Raw genomic sequence first — 23661 nt, forward strand, 5'->3', positions numbered from 1 at the left:
AATTTGCATTTCATTGACATTGTATCGTAACCATATTAAGCAATATATTATATTATAGATGTGTGTGTGTGTGGTGCGTGTAAAAAATTACCACAATTTTACACATTTGATACAGAACATTACAGCACACACACAAACACCCACACACACACTAACGTCATGAGCAGACTATTTTGAGAGTGATTTTCTGTAGAAGTGGGAGAATCTAAATATCATAATAAAACTTAATTTATGTGTAAGGGATATTAGGATTTACACAATATAGGATGGTTTGTATCATTATACACAGATTTGAGTTTTAAGAAGAATAATAACACTATAATATATAGATATCTATAGTATTTATATATATCTATATAGAGAACACACGTGAATAATATAATTAGATCAAATTGTACATATAGGGCCATATAGTTCAGTCTAGATCTATCCTTCTCACTCTCTCCGCGCTCTCTCTCTCTCTTACCTCGATAATAAGTAGAATAGATTATATATAGAGTATATTAGTAAATATCGAGATATATATAATGATATATATCTGATATTGATGTGTGTATCATACTATAATATATACTATATATATATAAGAACCTAGATAGACGGCTATATATCTCTAAATAAATAATAGACAGACATACGACAATACTAATATACATTACACACACACAAACAGCATTACACATACACAAATACAAAATATGTACAAGAAAAATATTATAGTATGACCAAAAATATCAATATTTGACAGACTAGAGACAGTAATACGGTGTGGAAAATGACATATAAGGGACAGTAAATGATGGACAGACTGTACATTTTGGCCGGGAGCCATTACTTTAAGGTTGGCAGCTACTCAACAAAAACATAGAAACAACGACGTCGTCAAGGTATGTCATAATAAATGATATATATAATATGTATATATATATAAACCAAGAAACACAACACAAAATAGTACCACATATTAAACATTAAAGAATCTATAAACTGGCTGACATCGAGATTTACATAGATAAACAAGACCACAAAACGAGCCATTAAAGAGCATTTTTTATAAAAACAGATGTGTTGAAGCTCAGGTAGATTATTCGCGCACCTGCGCTCGTCCTACAAAACCACAAACCCACGCACCACACCATACGTATATTGTAAGTATAAGTATATTGTACTATTTCGGCGTCACACATCATATAAAAGTGTTGTAAAGCGCTTCTGTGGACTGAACTGAATGAGGCACCTTTACATAACTGTACTTGGTGACCAGCGGCGCTGCTAACAGATGAAAAACCAGACGGAAAACTCACCTAACTTTCACGACACGACCGCCAGATCTCTTTAGATACGCATATCCAGGTGTTTAGTACGATTTTAAATGCGTGGTGTATAAACCACATCATTATTTGAAGCCTATCGGGCGCGCTAGCTGTTAGCGCGTTAGCATGGGCGGCGATGCTCTCTTTTGTTGACGTTAGCTTCCGCGCTAACTGTGCTCATATAACTAATAAAACACATTATCGCCGCTTAAACAGGCGTGTGTGGCGGTAAACCAGCGTCTTACCTTTTTACACCCTTGTTAGGATCTCCCGGCTGTGTTGCGATTCGTTAAATTATTACTATTAAATATTGTAATGCTCACTGATTCTTGTATTTTATCTATCAATTGTGCAGGAGCACCGACTAAACGCCCCCCGAGGCGCACGCACTCAGTCTGAAGGTTCCGCTCTTCACTCGGGCCGGGGCGCTGAATCTCACAGTCTTCATAATACTCGGGGTTGCATAAAAGTAAATACACTGAGGTGGCGTGTTGTGTAAATGCCTTGAATAATCCAGACAGATGACTTACAAAAGGAAGTTCGAGACAAGACTGCCTTGAACAATCTTGAACAGCCTTGCTTCCTTACTTTCATCTTTTTTTATAGTCTTTCTTGAAATGTATCTTTATAGTATCCATACATTTTGGTGTGTTAAGTACTATATTAAATCACTGCATAAATATAAAATAGTATATATAATGTGACATGTTTTATAAGCATGATAGGATACACATACAGTATTATATAACTTATTATAATAAGCATACATTTCATGATAGGTTACATGTTATAAAACAGCAATGTTTATGGAAAGGTTGTTTTAATGGCAAAAATATTCAGCTAGTTTTTTACATGTTACTTAAGCCTGTATTGGTATAGTAAAAGATATATATATTTTGAATAAATATAAAATATTAATATATATATATATTATATATATAAATTTAAATTAAAATTATTTATTTGTTTAATAATATCATTATATAATTTAATAATTTAAAATAATTGTTTATGATATATAATAGGCTATATGTAAAATATTTAGTTGCATTAAAAAAAATTTATTGATCATGATTTCTTGTATGTTATATATTTATATAATTAGAAGCAGTTTATAGATATTATAAAACAGCAAAGTTCAAAAAGGTTGTGTAAATACCCAGTTGCATCTAGATGACTTGGACTTTTTACTTGATTATCATTTTTAATGTATATAATTATATAATAGAAGGAAATGATATATGCTTGAATAATGTATCATGTTTTTTTATACAATCCTGTACTATTTTTGTTTCTTTTTTGTTGTTGCATTTTTGGGACTGTATATTGCAATATATTATTTGTAATGTATTTGTAATAATATGTACTTTCATTAATTATCATACTTTGTTTACAAAGCCTTTTGACTTTAACATTTTGCATCTTAGAACATGTTTATATTTTTTATTTTTTTTTTGAATATTAAATATTAAAATATTTTTATCTAATTTTAAAAATATAGTATCAAAAAACATATAAAGTAAAAATTAATAATCTGTATTTAAAGTGCATGCTTTCGGTTATGTAACTATTATATAATCAAGGAAGCATTTTTATGGCATGTTACAAAATAGCAGGTGCTTTTAAACGGTCTTATCGTTAAGACCCAGGAATAATCCAACTAAGATTTTTAAAAATGTAAAACTTGTAACTGATTCGTAAATGACAAAATAAAAAAATAAAATAAAAACAAAAAAGAAAAAAAAAGGTAGTACTGGACCTGTAAACAGTCCTGTATCTAGCCTTTATAATTATTAACTGTTTATTATTATACTAAACTATATAGATGTCATCACATATACATATTATAGTAAATGTCTCAAATTGATTTTTTATGCACATAAGTATTCAATAACTACAAATCACTTTTGAGATTTTTTAAAAATTAAGTGATGTTAGGCTAAATAATATCCCACATAAACGGTTTAGATAGAGATATAGGACAACCACATACAGGTACACCACACAAAAAAAAAAAAAAAAGCAAAGCGAATAAATAACTGTTACAAAAACCCGTTTTAAGTCAATCATTGGCTTAACTTCACTGAGGCATAGCGTCTTCACGCAAGAGTCATGACGCACGGCGCACGGAATGCCCGTGTTTACAGTCGACGGCGCTGTTTCTTTTTTGTTTTTACCAGCCGCCCATACCGTCCAAACATGGATCAAATATGTACTGGAATACTGATGCAGTTCTTACAATTTTATGGACTGGTCGATGATTTAGCGGAGAGTTTTGGCGACTCTGATTTCAGCAAAAAGAACAAAGGTTGGCTGGAGTTAGAAAGTGACCCGGGGTGAGTCTCCAAATAAACATTTATGCATAAAAACCTTTTTAAATTTTCATCATAATTACTTTATTATTCATAAAATATGCTGTAATTAACATGTCATCTCGCAATATAGTAGTTGCATGTAGTGCTGGTTTTGAAGTCAATGCACTCATTTTAACCTCATGTTTATTCATAATGTGACACTTTATTGAATAAAAACACGTGAGTTATTATACGTCTGTTCTCTTTTCAGGGTTGTTCAACTCTGGTGGGGACTTTGGTGAGTTGATCTGTTTGGGACAGTCGGGGCTTTTAAGTCTAAATACGAGGATGGAGTTTTGAATGTGATGAAGAATTATTCTGATAACAATATAGGTTTTTTTTAATTTTGACACTTTGAATAAAGGCATCTGCCAATGAATGAATATATGAAGAGTGATGTATACTGCTTCTGTTTGGACTCGGGTGTGAAGGGCGTTCAGGTGGAGGAGATCTATGATTTTCAGAGCAAAGGGTCAAAGGTGGATTAATCACACACTTGTACTTCTCGCCATTTTTTAGCCTTGAGCTTAATTTATAAGAGTGGTATTAGTAATCTTGAGTGGACAGTATTATTTTGGTAGTTTGTGTCTGACATTTGGTATAAATTTAGTAGTCACAATTAAATTTTGGTGTGTGTTTTTAAGCCCGATGATTTTTTTAGTCATATTACGATTACATAATTTAAATATTAGTTATTTTTACATTTATGTTTCAGTAATTCTGTCTTATGCTACTATACTATACCTAATGTGTAGGTGTAAGATATAAGTATATTATATTGATGATATATATATATATATATTATATAGATATATATATATATATATGAATCTAGTAATGATATTATAAACAATGTACATTTGGCATGTTTAAAGCTGTATGTTGGTTTGTATTGTATTAAAAATAATTTTAATAAAAGCATTAATTTTGATATCCTAAGAAGATTAATAATTGAAATATATTTCATTTTCAGGTCTTTTTCATATCGGTCTACCCTATATATCAAATGTATATTTTTATTACAATGTACATTTTTGCCATTTAAGCTGTATGTGTTTTTTTTATTAAAAATATTAATAAAGTAAAATGGTAACAACTGAAATCCTCCTCTCTCCCCTCTCTCTTCTCTCTATATTATATATATATAAAATATATGTATCATGTAAATTTTAAGTCTATATTTTTAAATAATATTAATTCCAAATAATTTAAATATTAATTAAAAAAATTTTTGGGAAATATTTAACTTTTTATTGATTTTATAATTCATCTATCTATTATCTATCTATCATTATCTATCTATCTATCTGTCTATAATATTTATTGTTATTTGATTATTCTGAAGCTGTCCTGTCTTTTTCTTTTTCTCAGTCCTGTATTGGTTTCATCTTCTCTTCAAGTGGATCGAGGAGCGGGGGATCTCGACGTTAAAGTCTCCACGTGGTGGATGAAACCTCTGTATCGATGACGAGATCGTAATGACATGTTTTTTGCTCACCAAGTGATCCTATTGATTTAGTTCATTTATTTGGAGACAAACTGAGATATTTGCATTGCAACATAAATCTTAGTTATTATGCGCCTGTCTATAGTCTGTGTGTCGATTGTTGTGCAGCTGATACCGAACTCCGGCCACTCACGCTCTTCTGAGTGTGCTTCTGAACTGCAGCGGCGTGGAGTGGGAATGACTCTGAGCCGATGAAGACTTTCCCAAGGGCTTCAGTCCTGAGGTCAGTTATACACATAAAGACAAAAAGATCATTTTGGACACTTAAAGAGACAGTTCACCCAAAAAAAGAAAATTCTGTTTATCATTACTCACCATCAAGTTGTATAACTTACTCTCTGTTGAAAACAAGAAGAAACTGTTTGGTTACCAACATTTGGTTACTTTTATCGAATTCCTTAGTATGAAATATACTATGGAAATCAATGGCTGCCGTCAACTGTTAGGTTACCAACATTTGGTTACTTTTATCACTTTAAACATGTTTTAAAAATGTCTGAATGTCAATAAAGTAGCATAGCACACTTATATCTTCTCAATGCCAGTTTTGAAGCACGTCTGTATTTTTTGACTTGTCAGAGTAAAGGTTACGCCATTGGAAATGCTCCTGAGCTAGCAAAAGCTCACAATAGCCATGCCAGGTAGAGTCAAGCTTAATATTAATCTCTTTTCCCACTAACAAACAGTCTTCGTTGTGTCCTAAATTGCATTTTATAGTTACTGTTTCTGTCTTGTTTTCATGTAGGACCGGAGCCGCGGCACCTGCCGGAGAAACAGAACGGCATCAGCCCCGTGCGGGGGCAAAGGAGGCGTTTAAATTTGTTAGTTACGTGCCAATCAAAGACCGGCTCTTGGAGTGGCCGGTGAAGGCGTATCCCATCGACCCCGGTGAGAACTTAAACTCACAAAGGACGTTTACTGACAAGATAGATCACAAGAATCTGCCTGTCTCCTCAGGCCATGGGGTGAGGATGAAAAGTGGACGGATAAGCCAGACGGGTGATAATGGAGCGAATAGGACTGGCCACTGCTGGGAAGAGCGGAGATGATCAATATTCGATCTCTGGCCAAGAGGGGATGAGGAAAATTATAACAGTGAAATGGCAATTTTTTTGTGATAAACATGTAAACAAAATAAAATTGCCATATTATATAATGACATAAATATATAATTAGCATATTGATTTGCCCTTCTCTCCCCACAGAGGCCCTACCATGACATCCGGTTCAATCTCATGGCGGGGTTCCAGATCGAGGATAAATACGAGTACAAGCTAGACATCCTGAAACAGAACAGGCAGATCGTTCTGGAAGGACTCCAGCAGGTTAGGGAGAAAAAAGTGAGTTTTTTTTTTTGTTTAGTTTTTTTTGAATAAAATCCAAATTTTGGAGCATCAAACATGTGAACAATTTCTGTACGCCAATGTGCATGCTACAGGTAATTCGGATGACCCAACAAGATTCAGGCCAGGATCGAAAGCAACAAGACTCCTCTTCAGAAGACACGCCCCCCGCTGTGAAAAAAGGGGGAGGGGCAAGAACAAGAAAACCTTGTGAAAGAGCAGGCCCCACCCCAGGTACCCTATTTGAAAAAAACCCTTTTGAAGAGATCCGGGAAAAAAAAATTTTAGTCTTTCTTGAAATGTATCTTTATAGTGATCCATACATTTGGTGTATAGTACTATATTAAATCACTGCATAAATATAAAATCGTTAAATTAATGGACATGTTTTATAAGCCTGATAGGGATCACACTACCGTAATGATATACATTTATTATATAATAAGCATACATTTCATGATAGCTACATGTTATAAACAGCAATGTGTATGGGAAGGTGTATAATGGCAAAAATATTCAGCTAGATTTTTACATGTTACTAAGCCTGATGGTATAGTGAATAATATACTAATTTTGTCAATATATATATATATATATATATATATATATATATAAATTTAAAATATTATTTATATTGATAATAATATCATTATATAATTATTATAATTTAAAATAATTGTTTATGATTATAATAGGCTATATGTAAAATATTTAGTTGCATTAAAAGAAATTATTGATGCAGGATTTCTTGTAGTTATATATTTATATAATTAGAAGCAGTTTATTAGCATATTATAAAACAGCAAAGTCCAAGAAAGGTTGTGTAAATACCCAGTTGCATCTAGATGAAATTGGACTTTTTACTTGATTATCATTATAATGTATATAATTATCTAATCTAGAAGGTATGATATATGCTGGTAATGTATCATGTTGTTTTATACAATCCTGTACTCATTTTTTGTTTCTTTTTTGTTGTTGCATCTTTTAGGACTGTATTATTGAATATATTATTTGTAATGTATTCTGTATTATATTGTAATTTCTTTAATATCATACTGTTGTTTACAAAGGCCTTTTGACTTTAACATTTTGCATCTTAGAACCGGTTTATATTTTTATTATTTTTTTTGAATATTAAATATTAAAATATTTTTATCTAATTTTAAAAATATAGTATCACACATATAGTAAATCTAATATTTTAAAGCATTAAAAATTATTTAAATATAATACTGTATTTAAAGTGCATGCTATTGATCGGTATGTAACTATTAATAATCAAGAAAGCATTTTTATGGATGTGACAAAATCGCAGTGCTTTTTTTACAACGGTCTCTATCGTGTAAGACCCAGGAATAATCCAACTAAGATTTTAAATGTAAACTTGTAACTGATTCGAAATGACAAAATAAAAAATAAAATACCAAAACAAGAAAAGAAAGAAAAAAGGTAGTAAATAGACCTGGAAAACATTACCTGTATCTAGCTTGTATAATTATTAACTTGTTTATGATTATACTAAAATATATAGATGTCATACATATTACATATTAGAGAAATGTCTCAAATTGACTTTTTCTGAGCACATAAGTATTCAATAACTACAAATTCACTTGTTGAGATATTTTTGAACAAAACATTATGTATAGTGATGTTTAGGCATAAATAATATCCCACATAAACGGTTTTAGATCGAGATATAGGACCACACATACAGGTTACACACACACACACACACACACACACACACACACACACACACAAAAAGCAATAAGCGAATAAATAAACTGTTACGAAACCCGTTTATAATGTCAATCATCTGCCTTTAACTTCACTGCAGCGCATAGCGCTTCTTCACCGTCAGACGGCATCGACGCACGGCGCAGCGGCATGACGTCGATTACAGTCGACGGCGTGCTTCTTTTGTTTTACCAGCCGGCCATTCCCGATCCAAACATGGATCAATATGTACTAGGAAATGACTGATGCAGTTCTTTACAATCTGATGGACTGGTCGGATGATTTAGCGGAGAGTTTTTGCGACTCTGATTTCAGGCAAAAATGAACAAAGGTTGGCTGGAGTAGAAAGTGACCCGGGTGATGAGTCTACAAATAAACATTTATGCATATAAAAAACCTTTTTCAAATTCATCCATAATTACTTTATTATTCATTAAAATATGCTGTAATAACCTTGTCATATCGCAATGTACGTTGCATGTAGTGCTGGGTTTTGAAGTCAAGGCCCACTATTTTAAACCTCATGTTTATTCATGAATGTGACACTCATTGAAATAAACAGTGATTATTATACGTTGTTCTCTGATGTTTCAGGGCTGTTCACCTCTGTGTGGAGGACTTTGGTGAGTTGATCTGTTTGGGACAGTCGGGCTTTTAAGCGTCTAAATAAGAGAGTGGAGTTTGATGTGATGAAGAATATTCTGATAACAGATAGAGTTTCTTTTTCAAGGTGATTTTGACACTTTGAATAAAGCATATGCCAATGATTATGAAATATGACGATTGATGTATACTGCTTATGTTGGACTCAGGTGTGAAGGGCGTTCAGGTGGCAGGAGCTCTATGATCTTCAGAGCAATGTCAAAGGGGATCAGCACACACCTTGTACTTCTCGCCATTTTAGCCTTTGAGCTTAATTAGAAATTATTATTTATAATTTTCTTGCAGTATTATTTTTTGGGGTGTTTGTATACATTGATAATTATATCACAATTAAATTTGTTGTTTTAAGCACGTATTTTTTATTTTTATCATTATAAGAGTAATTAATTTAAATATTATTATTTTTGCATTTATTTTCATAATTCTGTTCTATCTACTACCTACCATATGGTATGTGTATATATATATATATAATGATATGATATATATATTATATATATAATATATATAATATATATATGAATCTATAAATGTATATTTATTACACAATTTACATTGGCATTTTAAGCTGATGGTTTTATTTATTAAAAAATATTTAATAAAGCATTATTTATGTTTATCATAATAAGATTAATAATTTAAATATTATTTTCATTTTCATTTCTTTCATAATTCTGTTCTTACCTACTATATAAATGTCATATGTATTCAATTTACATTTTGCCATTTTAAGTGTATGTGTTTTTATTTATTAAAAATAGTAATTAAAGTAAATTGTTGTAACAACTGAAATCTCTCTCTCTCTCCTCTCTCTCCTCTCTATATCTACTATTAATATAGTAATATATATGTATCATTGTAACTTTTAATCCTATATTTACGTAATATTAATTTCCAAATATAAATCTTAATTGATAAAAAATTTTTGGTAACATATTTAACTTTTTATTGATTTTATAATCTATCTATCTATCTATCTATCTATCTATCTTCTATCTGTTCAAATAGCTTTATTGTTTATTTGATTATTTATGAAGCTGTCCTGTCTTTTTCTCTTCTCAGTCCTGGAGTCTGGCTTCATCTTCTCTCAAGTGGATCGAGAGAGCGGGAGATCTCGAGTTAAAGTCTCCACGGGGGTGGATGATGTTGAAACCTATGTTATCGATGACGAGATCGTAATGGACATTGTTTTGCCTCACCAAGTGTCATATTGATTTAGTTCATTTATTTGGAGACAAAACTGAGGATATTGCATTGCAACATAAATCTTCAGTTTATTATGCGCCTTGTCTATAGTCGTGTTCGTTGTTGTGTCAGCTGATACCCGAACTCGTTGACCACTCCCGCTCTTATGGAGTGTGCTCTGAACTGCGCGGGCGTGGAGTGGGCATGACTCTGAGCGTATGAAGATTTCCCCAAGGGCTTCAGTCCTCGCGGTCCGTTATGACACATTAAAGACAAAAAGATCATTTTTGGACACTTAAAGAGACAGTTCACCCAAAAATGAAAGTTCTGTTTACATTACTCACCATCAAGTTGTATAACTTACTCTCGTTGAACACACAAGACGAGATTTTGAAAAATGTGGGTAACCGCTGCCGTCAACTGTTTTGAATTCCTTAGTATGAAATATACTATGGAAATCAATGGCTGCCGTCAACTGTTTGGGTTACCAACATTGGTTACTTTTATCAACTTTAGACATGTTTAAGAATGTCTGATGTCAATAAAGTAGGCATAGCACAATCTTATATCTTTCCATGCCGTTTTGAAGCAGTCTGTATTTTTGACTTGTCAGAGTAAAGGTTTAGCATTGGAAAATGCTCCTGAGCTAGCAAAAAGATCACACATCGGCATGCAGGTAGAGTGCAAGCTTAATATGAATCTCTTTATACCTACTACAAACAGTCTTCGTTGTGTCGAATTGCATTTTCTAGTTACTGTTTCTGTCGTGTTTAATGTAGGCCGGAAGCCGCGGCACCTGACGGAGAAACAGAACGGCATCAGCGCCGTCGGGGACAATGGGGCGTTTCACTTTGTTAGTTAAGTGGCCAATCAAAGAAGGCTCTTGGCAATGGACGGGCTGAAGGCGTATCCATCGACCGGTGAGACTTAAACGCACAAAGGACCGTTGGTGACTGAAAGATCTAGATCGCAAGAAATCTGCCGTCTCTCAGGGGCCATGGGGTGAGGATGAAGACGTGGACGGTAAAGCAGACGGGTCATACTGGCAGCGAATGGACTGGGCCACTGCTGGGGAAGAGCGGGAGACTGATCAATATGCGTATCTCTGGCCAAGAAGAGTGAGGAGAAATTATATACAGTGAAATGGCAATTTATTTTGTGATAAACACATGAAAACAACAATATATCTGCCATATATCATAATGACACTCATAATTATATAATTAGCATATTGATTTGCCTTGCTCGTACCCACGAGAGCCCTACCATGGACATCCGGTTCACTCTTCCATGGCGCTGGTGGTTCAGATCGCCAGATAAAATACGAGTTACAAGCTCGACATCCTGAAACAGAACAGGCAGAAGCGGTCTGGACGGACTCCAGCCTGTTAAGGGACAAAAAACGTGAGTTTTTTTTTGTGTTTAGTTTTTTTTGACATAAAATCCAAAATTTTGGAGCAGTCCCAACCATCGGTGAACAATTTCTGTTTTACGCCAATTGTGCGGCTACAGGTAATTTCGGCTGGACCCAACAAGATTCCGGCCCAGGAGTCGAAAGTCAACAAGGACTCCTCCTCTTAAGAAGGACTACCCCTGCTTGTGAAAAAAGGAGGAGGGGCAAGATACACCGATACCTTTGTGTACAGATCAGGCCACACCCACAGGTACCCTATTTGAAATAAACCTAATTTGAATGAGATCGGCTGAATGCATTCGAAAACGGTAAAAACGGTAATAAACTGTTTAACTCTAGGGGAGGTGAAACATTTGCCTATTTTCAAAAATAGTGGAGTGTTCCTTTAAGGCCTGTTATTGCCAAGAATGACGTGTGGAGAAATAAATCCATAGGAACATTTTTGCCTCAAAACACACAACAGTCTTTGGGAATAGGTCTTTTTAGTATAAATATGATCTGGTTTTAAGGGTTAGTGCAATAATGTGGGGATTCAAAAATAGTACATTCACACATGTCCCCATGATACTTAGAAACTCAGGGAAGGAGCCGCTGCTTTACCAAGTCCCGCTGGAAAAAGTCCAGACCCATGGCCTAAACTGGGGGGGGGCACTTACCAACCAGGAGGGCGCTCCGCCACCAGCCCCCTCTACCTGTTCCCAGCCCCAAACCCATGTCCAGCGTCTGCCAGCCTTCCTGGACAACCAAAACTACGCCAAGTCCCCCTGCATCGGTAAGACGGTTACATTTCAGAATATCTGGAATAGTTAGTATGATATGTGCTTTCATTTATCCGTAAGCTTGTTGATTGGCAGGAAGAGGAGGATCTTGCTGCGGGTGTGGGTCGCTCACGCCTACCTGGCCCCCCTCAGCCCCCTTATTCTGATGACGAGGATGACTATGATGACGAGGAGGAAGGAGTGTAAGCACTTCAGTTGCCACAAGCAGGTATCAAAACTAAGAAAGTGTTGAATTTCCCACATTAAATTCTAACATATTCTAATGTGTTCTTGCAGTGGTAACAAACCTCCAGTCCTCAAGAGGGCGATAGAGTTCCTTCAAATGTCTGTAGAAATTGTGAATTGATAAAGTGTTATTATTCAGCTATAAAAACTAATAAACATAGTAACAACTTAAAAAACCTTACACAGTACTTGCTTTACGTACTGGCAACATTTTTACCATGACAGTAGTAAAGTAGTAGAAAATTACAGTAGAAGAAGAAAAATTGCGCAAAAGCACGCCTATAGAGGCAATGACATATTTGCATTCATGTACTTACATAGAGCACTCATTGGTTGTCTGTGTGGTCGGAAGGGTGCGAAGAAAGGGTTGATCTACGCACCACGTACCATGGGTCGCAGTGGGAGTGGGTGCGGTTGCGGCAAGTGGAGGGTCAGCTAGCACCTCAGCGTTTTAGCTGAGAAAACTCAAGAAGGAAGTCCAAAGGAAGGACTCATGGCAACAACGGGTTCCACACCTCTGAATGTACGGCACCGAGGGTCGCACCGGTGGGATCAGCATCACCTCGGCCTGCCAGCCATCACCCACGCCCAGTAATGAAAGCACGGATACGGCCTCAGAAATCGGCAGCGCGTGCTTCAACTCACCACTGCGCTCGCGCCGCTCGATCGCAAGCAGCTACACGTCCCTCCAGCCCTGTGGTGCCCCACTTGAGTCGTGTTTTGTTTGGAGAAGAGGAGGGGCTGCTCAGGTTAGACGCCCGACACAATCGAGCCGTCCGGGACTTGGGGGCGCTAGTGAGCTCCACAAAACTGCGACTGCAAGAGGACGGCGTCATGTACGCCTTGCCACCTACAGGTACATGTTCACAAAACAATGAGATTTTATCAACTGAAATGTCTTTCGCAGAAGACTTTTTTGCACACTGGTTGGGGTAACCTCAATCTCATTTGGACAGAAATGTTGGAAGGGTTTAAGAAAGCGGGCGGTGTGGAAAAGAAAGAAAAAGAAGAGAGACGACTGGTCAAGGAGGAGAAGAGGAGGTGAAGGAAGGACCGTCAGTGGAGATGAAACAGGAGGACGTCAAAGAATCAGTGGACGTCAAACCCGAAAAGGAGAACCTGCCGTCCACCAACGCTGAAACCAGCACCAAACCTCCTGGAGAAAAATATACTCCAAAAGTAAGACACCAGCTATTTGTTTTCTTTGTGCATCACTGGTATCTCATCAGCAATGTTTGCTACAAGTTAGTGATGCAACTTTCCATGAACTTGAGGGTTTCTGTCACACAGGAGTTGCTGGCCTTGCATTAAGTGCGTGGAAGCAGACATTGCCACCTATGAATTGTGTTTGAAAGAAGAAGTGGAGAAAAGGAAAAAGTATAAGGTTAAGGTTTCTGTGAGCAAGAAAAATATTTCACAGGGACTTTCCAGAATGATTTCTGATGATTTTTCTCCTTTTTCAGATCGATGACCAAGGAGGACTCATACTACGATGACATTCATCTGCACCTTCATATCAATGCTAGCACAAGAAGGTAAAAAAAAAAATTCTTTCTTCCCTGGAGTGCGAAATCAGATGTTTTCGAGAATCTTTATATGTCGCAAAAATGGCAGCGTGAAAGTTCTGCTAATCATCTCCTTTTGTGTTCCACGAAAGAAAGAATGTTTTATGGACTGCAACAGCATGAAAGTAAATAAGGAAGCTTTTCCTTTAGTCCAGTGGTTCCCAACCATGTTCCTGGACCCTTCCAACACTACACATGATCTTCTTAAAGGGATACTCCACCCCAAAATTAAAATTTTGTCATTAATCACTTACCCCCATGTCATTCCAAACCCGTAAAAGCTTCGTTCGTCTTCGTAACACAATTTAAGATATTTTGGATGAAAACCGGGAGGCCTGTGACTGTCCCATAGACTGCCAAATAAATAACAGTGTCAAGGTCCATAAAAGGTATGAAAGTCATCATCAGAATACTCCATCTGCCATCAGACGTGTAATCTGGGTTATATGAAGCTACGGGAACACTTTTTTGTAAGCGAAGAAATCAAAAATAACGACTTTATTCAGCAATTCCTTTGTCAACGGTCTCCTCTGTGTCTCTCCATATCACCGTATGCTCTTCTGTATCATCCACGGCACAAGGATGTGCTGTTTCTATGTGTATTTAGCTTTGTTTTGAAAGAAAACAGCGCATCCTTGTGGTGCAGATGACATATGGTGATATGGAGAGACACAGAGGAGACCGTTGACAAAGGAATTATTGAATAAAGTCGTTATTTTTGATTTCTTCGCTTACAAAAAGTGTTCCCGTCGCTTCATATATCCCAGATTACACGTCTGATGGCAGATGGAGTATTCTGATGACGACTTTCATACCTCATAAACCTTTTATGGACCTTGACACTGTTATTTATTTGGCAGTCTATGGGACAGTCACAGGCCTCCCGGTTTTCATCCAAAATATCTTAAATTGTGTTACGAAGACGAACGAAGCTTTTACGGGTTTGGAATGACATGGGGGTAAGTGATTAATGACAAAATTTTAATTTTGGGGTGGAGCATCCCTTTAATCAAACACACTTGATTCAGGTCATCAGCTTAGTAGAAACTCGGGTGTCAGACAAAGGAGACATTGTGCAGTGTTGGTTGGGCTTTAGGAACATGGTTGGGAACCTCTGCTTAAATCAAATGTCCTTGTGTGTTTTGTAGGTATGTTAGCGAGTCTGGTGGAGCAGAACATCTCTGTGCGTCGCAGACAGGGCGTAAGCATCGGCCGGCTCCACAAACAACGCAAACCCGACCGGCGGAAACGCTCACGACCGTACAAAGCCAAGCGCCAATAAATGCTGTAAAAGACCTGCAGCAAATCGACAACACAATCTTTCTGAAGCATTGTCCAGAGACATTTCTGAAGATGCACAAAGATACCAAACACCTCATGACAGTGTTAGATATTGATTAAATATTGCTTTCTAGCTTGTTTTCACATATTAAACCCATATAAAAGTACATCACCACCTCCAAAGCAAATTGGTGATGCTCAGATGTTTAGAGATACTGAACCATTTTTCATGTTGCCATATGGTATCATTACTTCATGTACTGTATCAAGCTTAATCATTAAACAAACAATCACTGGAGCACCAATTTGGGAAAATGACTGAGTATCTTGACTGAGTATCAGGACTGGACTGATTCAGACTCTTAGTTACAAAGATTTGAGAAATCCTAAATATCTAGTCAAGGTGCTACCAAAGATAACGGTGCTCCAGATTCACTCAAACAGTGCTGGGTATATCTGTCTTTAACCAATCGCCAATCTGGAAGGGATTCTAGAGATACGCTTTTCGAAGTTCACCGCCGTTTTGGATCCAAAATTGTTACGGTCACTGTCATGTTTTAAGACTGTAAACTTGGTTGGTTTGTGAATGTGTATTGGTTCATTTCAAACAAATCATTGCTGCAAGAGTTAAATAAGAAATGTTTTTGTTTTAAAGTTTACTTGTTCTTCAGAATTTTCTGGAAGATTGTTTTTTTGTTGGTAAGGAAATAGGCCAGTGGGGTTTTGTCTCAAACATGTTCTGTTTGTTTGTACATATGTATTTGTGTATTATCTGATGTCCACACGTGACTGTCAGGGCTAGACCCAATGAAATAAATGTTTGAATTACTCTGGTGATCTTGAGTTTGTTGTGAGATGCGTCTTGCTTGGAAAGGACGAGTCTTCAGTCTCTTCACACGTGAAGTGAACAGCAAAAAAACATGTTCCTCTTATCCAAGAAATTCTTCTCCTGTCCGCGGGATTATTCACGACTATAATCGGTAAGAGTCCAAGGAAACGTTTCTGAATGTTTTAAACGTGATTTTCGAAGTCGACGTTTTTGAACTACGGATATTTGTTTGAAAATGTGTAGTAATTTGCTCATATATTTTGCTCGACATTCCCCTCATTTGTTTTGTGTTTCCAAATTTTGTTTCTGCGTAAAAACCAGCGAAAGCACGTGTCTTTTTCCACGTGGAGAAAGTTGTTTGTGCAAGTACACTTGTTGAAATTATGTCATAAATATTTCCCTATTGTTATTAAGATGTTAAAATTATCAAAATGTTTATGGTGCTTAAACAGTAACAGGACCAGTAATACTTCAAACAAGTAAACATGTTAGTGTTCATTTCAGTCAAATCTTTTTAATGAATCAGTTGAACCGATTCACAAAAAAACTGGGACGTCAAACTCATGAATGAGTATTAGTATTGCATTTTAGCGTTGTTTAATGTAAATGCAAATTATATTCTTTGAAAGAATCGAGTCAGATTTTTTATGTTTACATGCAGTAGTTTTTTTTTTTTTCACAAGTTTGATATTTTTGTGCTTATATATTGTGTGTAAGACTTTTCTTGTTTTTCTCGTTAATTAATTACTGAAAATAAAATACTGAATGGCTGCTGAGTTGCTTATACAACCAATAACTGACTAAACAGAAAAGTTTTAATATTGGCAAAATCAAAACAATTATTAGTCTGATTTAAATTAAAGGGTGTTTCTAGATTGTCTCTGAAACATTTAACATGAACAGTGATACTTTACTCCAAACTTCAAGACAAGTGATTCATAACAAACAAAGGTTAAAAAATGTAATTACTTTTAAAATGGCTCACATTTCCTCTGTTTTATTTGTTTAGGCTTTGAGATTTGCGGCATGTACAAGACTCTGTAGTCTGTGTGTGATGAGAACTACTGCTGCTCTGATCCACAAAAGGCATTGACCATTGAAGAACAAAGTGAATATCTTTTGTAAGGAATAATTTTTCTTTCTTAATATAAATCAGAGCTAAGTGTTTTAGATTTATTCCTCACCAGCTGTTACCACTCTGTATTTATTCTGATCATTCTGCGATAATTTATAATATTTTCTAACCAGATTGTTAGAATCATGCACAACCAATCTGTTTAGTTTGTAGACACTAACTACTAATACTAAATAAACACCTTTAAAAATATATATATATATGAAAAATTCCATAAGGAACTTATAGTGAATTAATCTTGTTATTTACATGAAAATGTTTGTACAAATGGTTAATTTTTGGTACAAGCAAGTAGATTTAAACACAATGGAGTGCCATCAAAACTGAGTTTTGGACAGAGCTGCCATTATTTTGTAAAATTGAGAGAACATGAACCCTAGAGGAAATACTTTCTTGCAATCATTTCCCTCTATACAGTCCCAAGACGACAAAGGTTTTGTGTAGTTAACATGTCCAATACAATCACAGATGAATCTTAGGCTCAAGTCAATGGCTGATACAGATTTGATCTCCATTTATAACCTATTATTGCATTTCTTCTCCATTATCTGTCCAAAAGCAAATATTCTCCTCAAAGAGACGCTGTTTCTTTCTCCTTATTTTAACCAAAGATATATCTATTGTCTAGTTATTTTGGATCCTAGACTGGTACAAATATTTTGGTTGAACTATTGCTAAATCTAGCTGACCCATCTTTAAGTGTGTGCGCTCCGTCTTCGACAAGCAAGACAGCAACAATTAAACACTTAAAGGGGTCACATGATGCTTTTTTAAAGATCATTGTTTGTGTATTTGGTGTAACAGAATAATTTGACATGCTTTAATGTTCAAATAACACATTATTTTTCAAATACTGTACATTATTGTAGGTCCTCTATGCCCCGCCTCTCTCAAACACGTTGTTTCAACAAAGTCCCTCCTTCTGACAAGCGCAGTCTGCTCTGATTGGCCAACTGACCCGGTGCATTGTGATTGGCCGATCACCACAAGCACTCGTCGAAAATGTAACGGCCCTTTCCATAATCGCAAGCTTCATCTTTCAAAATAAATGTAAAGACAGTTAATAATGTCCTTAGTTTTTAAGGTTTAATAAGTCCTAAGTGTTTAATAAAGAAAAGCTACATGCTAAAGCTGCTTATGCGTGCATCAAGACCCTTCATATATACATCATCATAAAGAAAACACAACAGGGGCGTGTTTAAACGAGCCGTTTTAGGGGGTCGTGCCAGAGTCTTAACTTTGATAAAGAATATCTCTTTGGATTTGATACTTTAGTCTTTGCAACTTTACAGATCTTCTTCATGCACCAAGAGCTTGTAACACTCCAAAGAGAAAGGAAGAATTTAAATTTGCATTTTATGACCCCTTTAAAATGTGAGTGGAAGTAAAGAGCCAAAGTCTCTGGAAGCTCAAAACTGCATAAATTTATTTTTTATTGTCACAGAACTATTTGTTCACATGCCAAGAATAAATTCTTGCGTAAATATGTGATTTTTTGAGAACAGGATTGTGGTGACAGTGGGTGAGATGGCGTGATTGACGCACACAACAAAAAAAGAAACTTTACATTACGTGAGAAATAAAGGGGGAAATCAAACCTATTTTTAATTACTGAACAACTGGTTTTTGTTTTCCAGCAGGTCAGTTTCCTGCTCCCTTCAGTCAGGCTGCATATGATGAAGATCAGATCATGTACGCTCTACAACCAGCGCTTCTCACAGACCACACCTCACCTCAACCGCCGTACAACCCTGATTACGTGGGTTCACCAGAATCCAGTTAAAACCCCACCCCACCACACACACACACGCACACACACACACACACACACACACACACACACACAAAGTGCTGGCTCTACCTAATAAGCGATATAAGCGGCTGCATAGGGCCCCCGTGGCCACCAGGGGGCCCCATGTCAGGAGTTCAGACAGCAGGGGATGGCAACAGCAGAGCTGAGCTGGAGCGTCCTCTGAAGCAGAACTTTCATAGGAATTAATCAAAAACGTTCGTGGACACGCACTGTAAGTCTCTGACAAATCTTGAAGAATGCAATGCGTGCTCAGAACCTCCGGTCCAAATCGTGAAATTGAAAGTGAAACTAAAAAAGATGTATGCACGCATTCAAATGCAATTTCAATACCAGCAGTTTGAGGCTCCCTGACGCATGCAAATTAGGCTGCATACCATATCTAGGCTGTAATTACCATCTCTTAGCTCTCTATCATGTTTGAAAAAAAATTTTGGTTTTGGTTTGCGCTTTGATTTGAATATTGAGAGAGTAGCCTACTTTGATTATGGTTGCACTTAATACGACTAAAGAAATAACTGTTCATTTTGTTTGTTTGTTTGTTTGTTTATTTGTTTTTTATTTCTATGATCAATTTGTGGAAAAAAGTTCAGATAGAACTCATAGCCTGCTAATACAATTCTGTAGGTCTGAAGAAAACATACAAAAGAGAAGTCAGTCAGTTGAGTTTGTGGCTAAATCTTTTTACAGTGCTTGAGTATTGTCTGTTATTGCATATAATAATTTATAGTCATAAAGCAGAACTGAGAAGGCATTTATTGCAAGATTAGTTAAAACATTTCAAATGCACCTGTAGACTATTTTTCCAGGCATGTTTTTCACCATTGAAGATTTCTTAAAATAGTGTAAAAATCTGATCTAGTCTCATTCTTGTGAACCCTATCTCGTGTCTCCATTCGTCTCAGATTTTTGCCTTCACTTTGATGTTGCTTAAATCTGTTTCAACATGTTTTCACTTGATTATTTTTACATTTTAATCTGGACTGTCATGCCAGCCCAGAAAATTAATTAATATTCTATTATTATTATTATTATTATTATTATTACTATACTGTTCTCTAATATAATTTTCAGAACCAGGTTTTTTTTGCTTTAAGCCTTAATGTCACTGAATTTTGATAAATTTCTCTTAAGCAATTGTTAAACTCTTTAATTTTAAAGTTTGCTTAAATGGGTTGTTGGGTCGATGACATGGCATTTTCACTGTCACACAAGATAAAAAATGTAATAATATTGTCATTATTTAAAATTTCTTTGTCTTACATGGTCCTATTGTTATAAAACTGCTTTGTTATTAGATTTATGATTATTTAATTTTTTTTTACATTTTTGAGCTAAATCTCAGAATTGTCCTATGGTGTGACTATCTCAAGGATGTTCAATAAATTACTAAAAAAAATAAAAAATACTACTAAATTACTACTAAATTAATAAAAACTTTTTTTAAATTAAAAAGCAAAGCATACAATTGTTAATAAATACCTCAGGCATAATTTACCAAGCATCTATTTTAGTAATTGGCAATATTATTTTTTTTATCCATATATTTCTTAAAGCATATGTACTTGATACAATATGACACTGAAAACTATGTCCTCCGGTGTGACAGCATATCCTGATTTTAAACTCCACGGACAACTTTAATTAGTTGAAGGACCAGGAATAGTGTTTGACAAGCATTTTTTAGTGCATATTTGTCAACTACCCAAATATATTTTCCTATCTATATCTTGAAAGATAAATACATTGAGTAAAACAAAGTGGTAAAACTTTACAATTAGGTGTCAGTGTAGGATGTGTACATTGGGATGGGATGCAGGTGGTTAGGTGAAACTGTAAGTATGGGGGCCCCTTTTGAAAATCTGCTTAGTGCCCCCAAAATGCTAGGGCCAGCCCTGCACACACACTCACACACACAAAAGGGCCAGTTAACAAAACTGGATTGTGGAGGGTTTTGCATGTTCTGAATGATTTGTTGATCATTTCGACTCAAGAGCCGACTCATAATGATCCAGTTTATTGAACAGAGAGCTGTCTTGATGTCAGAATTATGAATTTTAATTAAAGTAGATTATTTGTTAGAACCGATGGACAGAAGGATGGAGAAAAAATTTCTTTTGTAAGGAAAATTGAGGACGAACCTCACTCGTGCAGTAATTCTGATCATTTTTTAATTATCAGAATAATAAATTTTATTCTGATGAACCAACTGAGTGCAAATTGGTCCAATGCTTGTTATTCAAAGACTGAATTGGTTGTTTGAAAGCTGAAACACTCAATTTCTAATGTTTCTAAGGTTTATTTTCCCTTATCTGTCCAGAAGCAAAACCTTTGAATATTCAAGTCATTCTCCCCATCGAATGGAAGACATTATTATTGTGACCATAGTGGTTTTCGGGATGGCCTTTGTTGTGTTCATCTCCTGCTGCCTGAGTAAAAGCATGAGAAACCTCATCGTAAGTGTCAGTATTTGTGTACAAAGAGCTACATGTGGGTTTTGTTCAAACTAAATGCTGTCTTTTGATTCATCTTTTGTAGTACATCTGGTGCGAAGAATTACAGTCATGACTGCACAATACCATTCACAGGGCAGTCAGTACTCACCTTACCCAGCTAATAACCTTCACCCAGTTTATGGATTGCAACCCATTCCGATTGGACCAACTCTGGGACAACAATATGCCCCGGGACCACCATCCACATATCTGGAGGCTGGTAAGATCTGCAAACATCTACCTGTTTCACAAAGAATAAAGCCTAGCACATTCTACAAGACCAAATGTTGTTGAACTTTTATTGTTTTAAGTCTGTGACAAGAAGTTCATGTATAAACAAAAAATCCACACAAAAACTTATTATACATAAAGAGATATTTCACCCAAAAATCATCATTTACTCACCCTCAAGCACAAAAGAAGATATGTTGAAGAATGTTGGTAACCAGACAGTTGACGGTAGCCATGCACTGACTTCCATATTATTTATTTTCCATACCATGGAAGTCAATGGCTACTGTGAACTGTTACCAGCATTCTTCAGAATATCCTCTTTTGTGTTCAACAGAAGAAAGACACTCATACAGGTTTGGAACACGAGGGTGAGTAAATGATGACAGAATTAGCATTTTGGTTGAATTATTGCTAAATCTAGCCGACCCATCTTTAAATGTGTGCGCTCCATGTTCGACAAGTACAGAGACAAAGTCTTTGGAAGCTCAAAACTGCCTAAACTTTTTTTTATTGTCACAGAGCTATTTGTTCACACGCCAAGAATAAATTCTCAATGGGTGAGTTTTTGAGAACAGGATTGTGGTTACCATGGGCGAGGTGAAAGATTTCGCGATGGCGTGACTGACGCACACAACAAAAAAAGAAACTTTGCATTACATGAGAAATAAAGGGGGAAATCAATCCTATTTTTAATTACTGAACAACTGGTTTTTGTTTTCCAGCAGGTCAGTTTCCTGCTCCCTTCAGTCAGGCTGCATATGATGAAGATCAGATCATGTACGCTCTACAACCAGCGCTTCTCACAGACCACACCTCACCTCTACCGCCACACAACCCTGATTACGTGGATTCACCAGAGACCAGTTAAAACCCCACCCCACCCCACACACACAAACACACACCACACACACACACACACCCACCCCCCCACCCCCCCACACACACCCACATCACACCCACCCACCCACCCATGTGCTTTACTCATGCAAGCACATGTATGATTAATTGCAAACACTTACACTATACACTATGCACATCTACAGTATTTTATCTATTTTGCTCATTTTATCTGTCTATTTAACACATCAAACCCATCACCTAATCTAATTTTAATTTTATCTAATCTAAAATATAAAATAAAACAAAATCATTTGTCATTGTTTTATTGCTGTATTTCCCTTTTTGCATATTATATGTTTCACCTCTTCATATGTTTCCATTAGAAGCTGTTGCTCAGTTGGCGAGAAGTATGCCACACGGGTGTTATGCATTTTTGCATCATTGATTCTGTGATCAATCCCGTGGTCTGTTTAAGAATGCCGTGAGTGTGCACTTATCCCAACTATCTACACTTGGCTTGACATAGCTGCACGCTCTCATCCTGGCTTAGCAAATGTGCAAAAGACTAAGCCAGGATGCGCTGATTGAACTAGGTCAAGCCGTGCCTTTTCTGTTAATTAACCTCTGCTCTCCATGTGAGAAAACAATCTTGCACCATCTTAAGACTATTTTATTGTATAAATAGTTGTAAATTGTTTTCTGGACAACTCAGATCAGCAGTCTTCCCCATGATTGTGTAGCCTAGTGAACCAAACTGAGAGATCATTTTGAAGGCTCAGGAAACCTATTCTTATTTGTTGAGATGGTGAATTGGTGGTTTTTTGTTAAATGTGAGCCAAAATCATCACAATTAAAAGAACCAAAGACTTAAACTACTTCAGTCTGTGTGCACTGAATTTATTTAATACACGAGTTTCACAATTTGAGTTGAATTACTGAAAAAAAT

General features: G+C 35.9%; 1 pseudogene; it reads left to right on the forward strand.

Annotated features, from left to right (window-relative positions):
• The first annotated feature begins 5130 nt into the window (after window positions 1-5130).
• On the forward strand, window positions 5131-15378 carry LOC122144835 (annotated as a pseudogene).
• Window positions 15379-23661: the final 8283 nt, after the last annotated feature.

This window comes from Cyprinus carpio, unplaced genomic scaffold (genome assembly GCF_018340385.1).
Source record: "Cyprinus carpio isolate SPL01 unplaced genomic scaffold, ASM1834038v1 S000006773, whole genome shotgun sequence".
In the NCBI taxonomy this organism is placed as follows: Eukaryota; Metazoa; Chordata; class Actinopteri; order Cypriniformes; family Cyprinidae; genus Cyprinus; species Cyprinus carpio.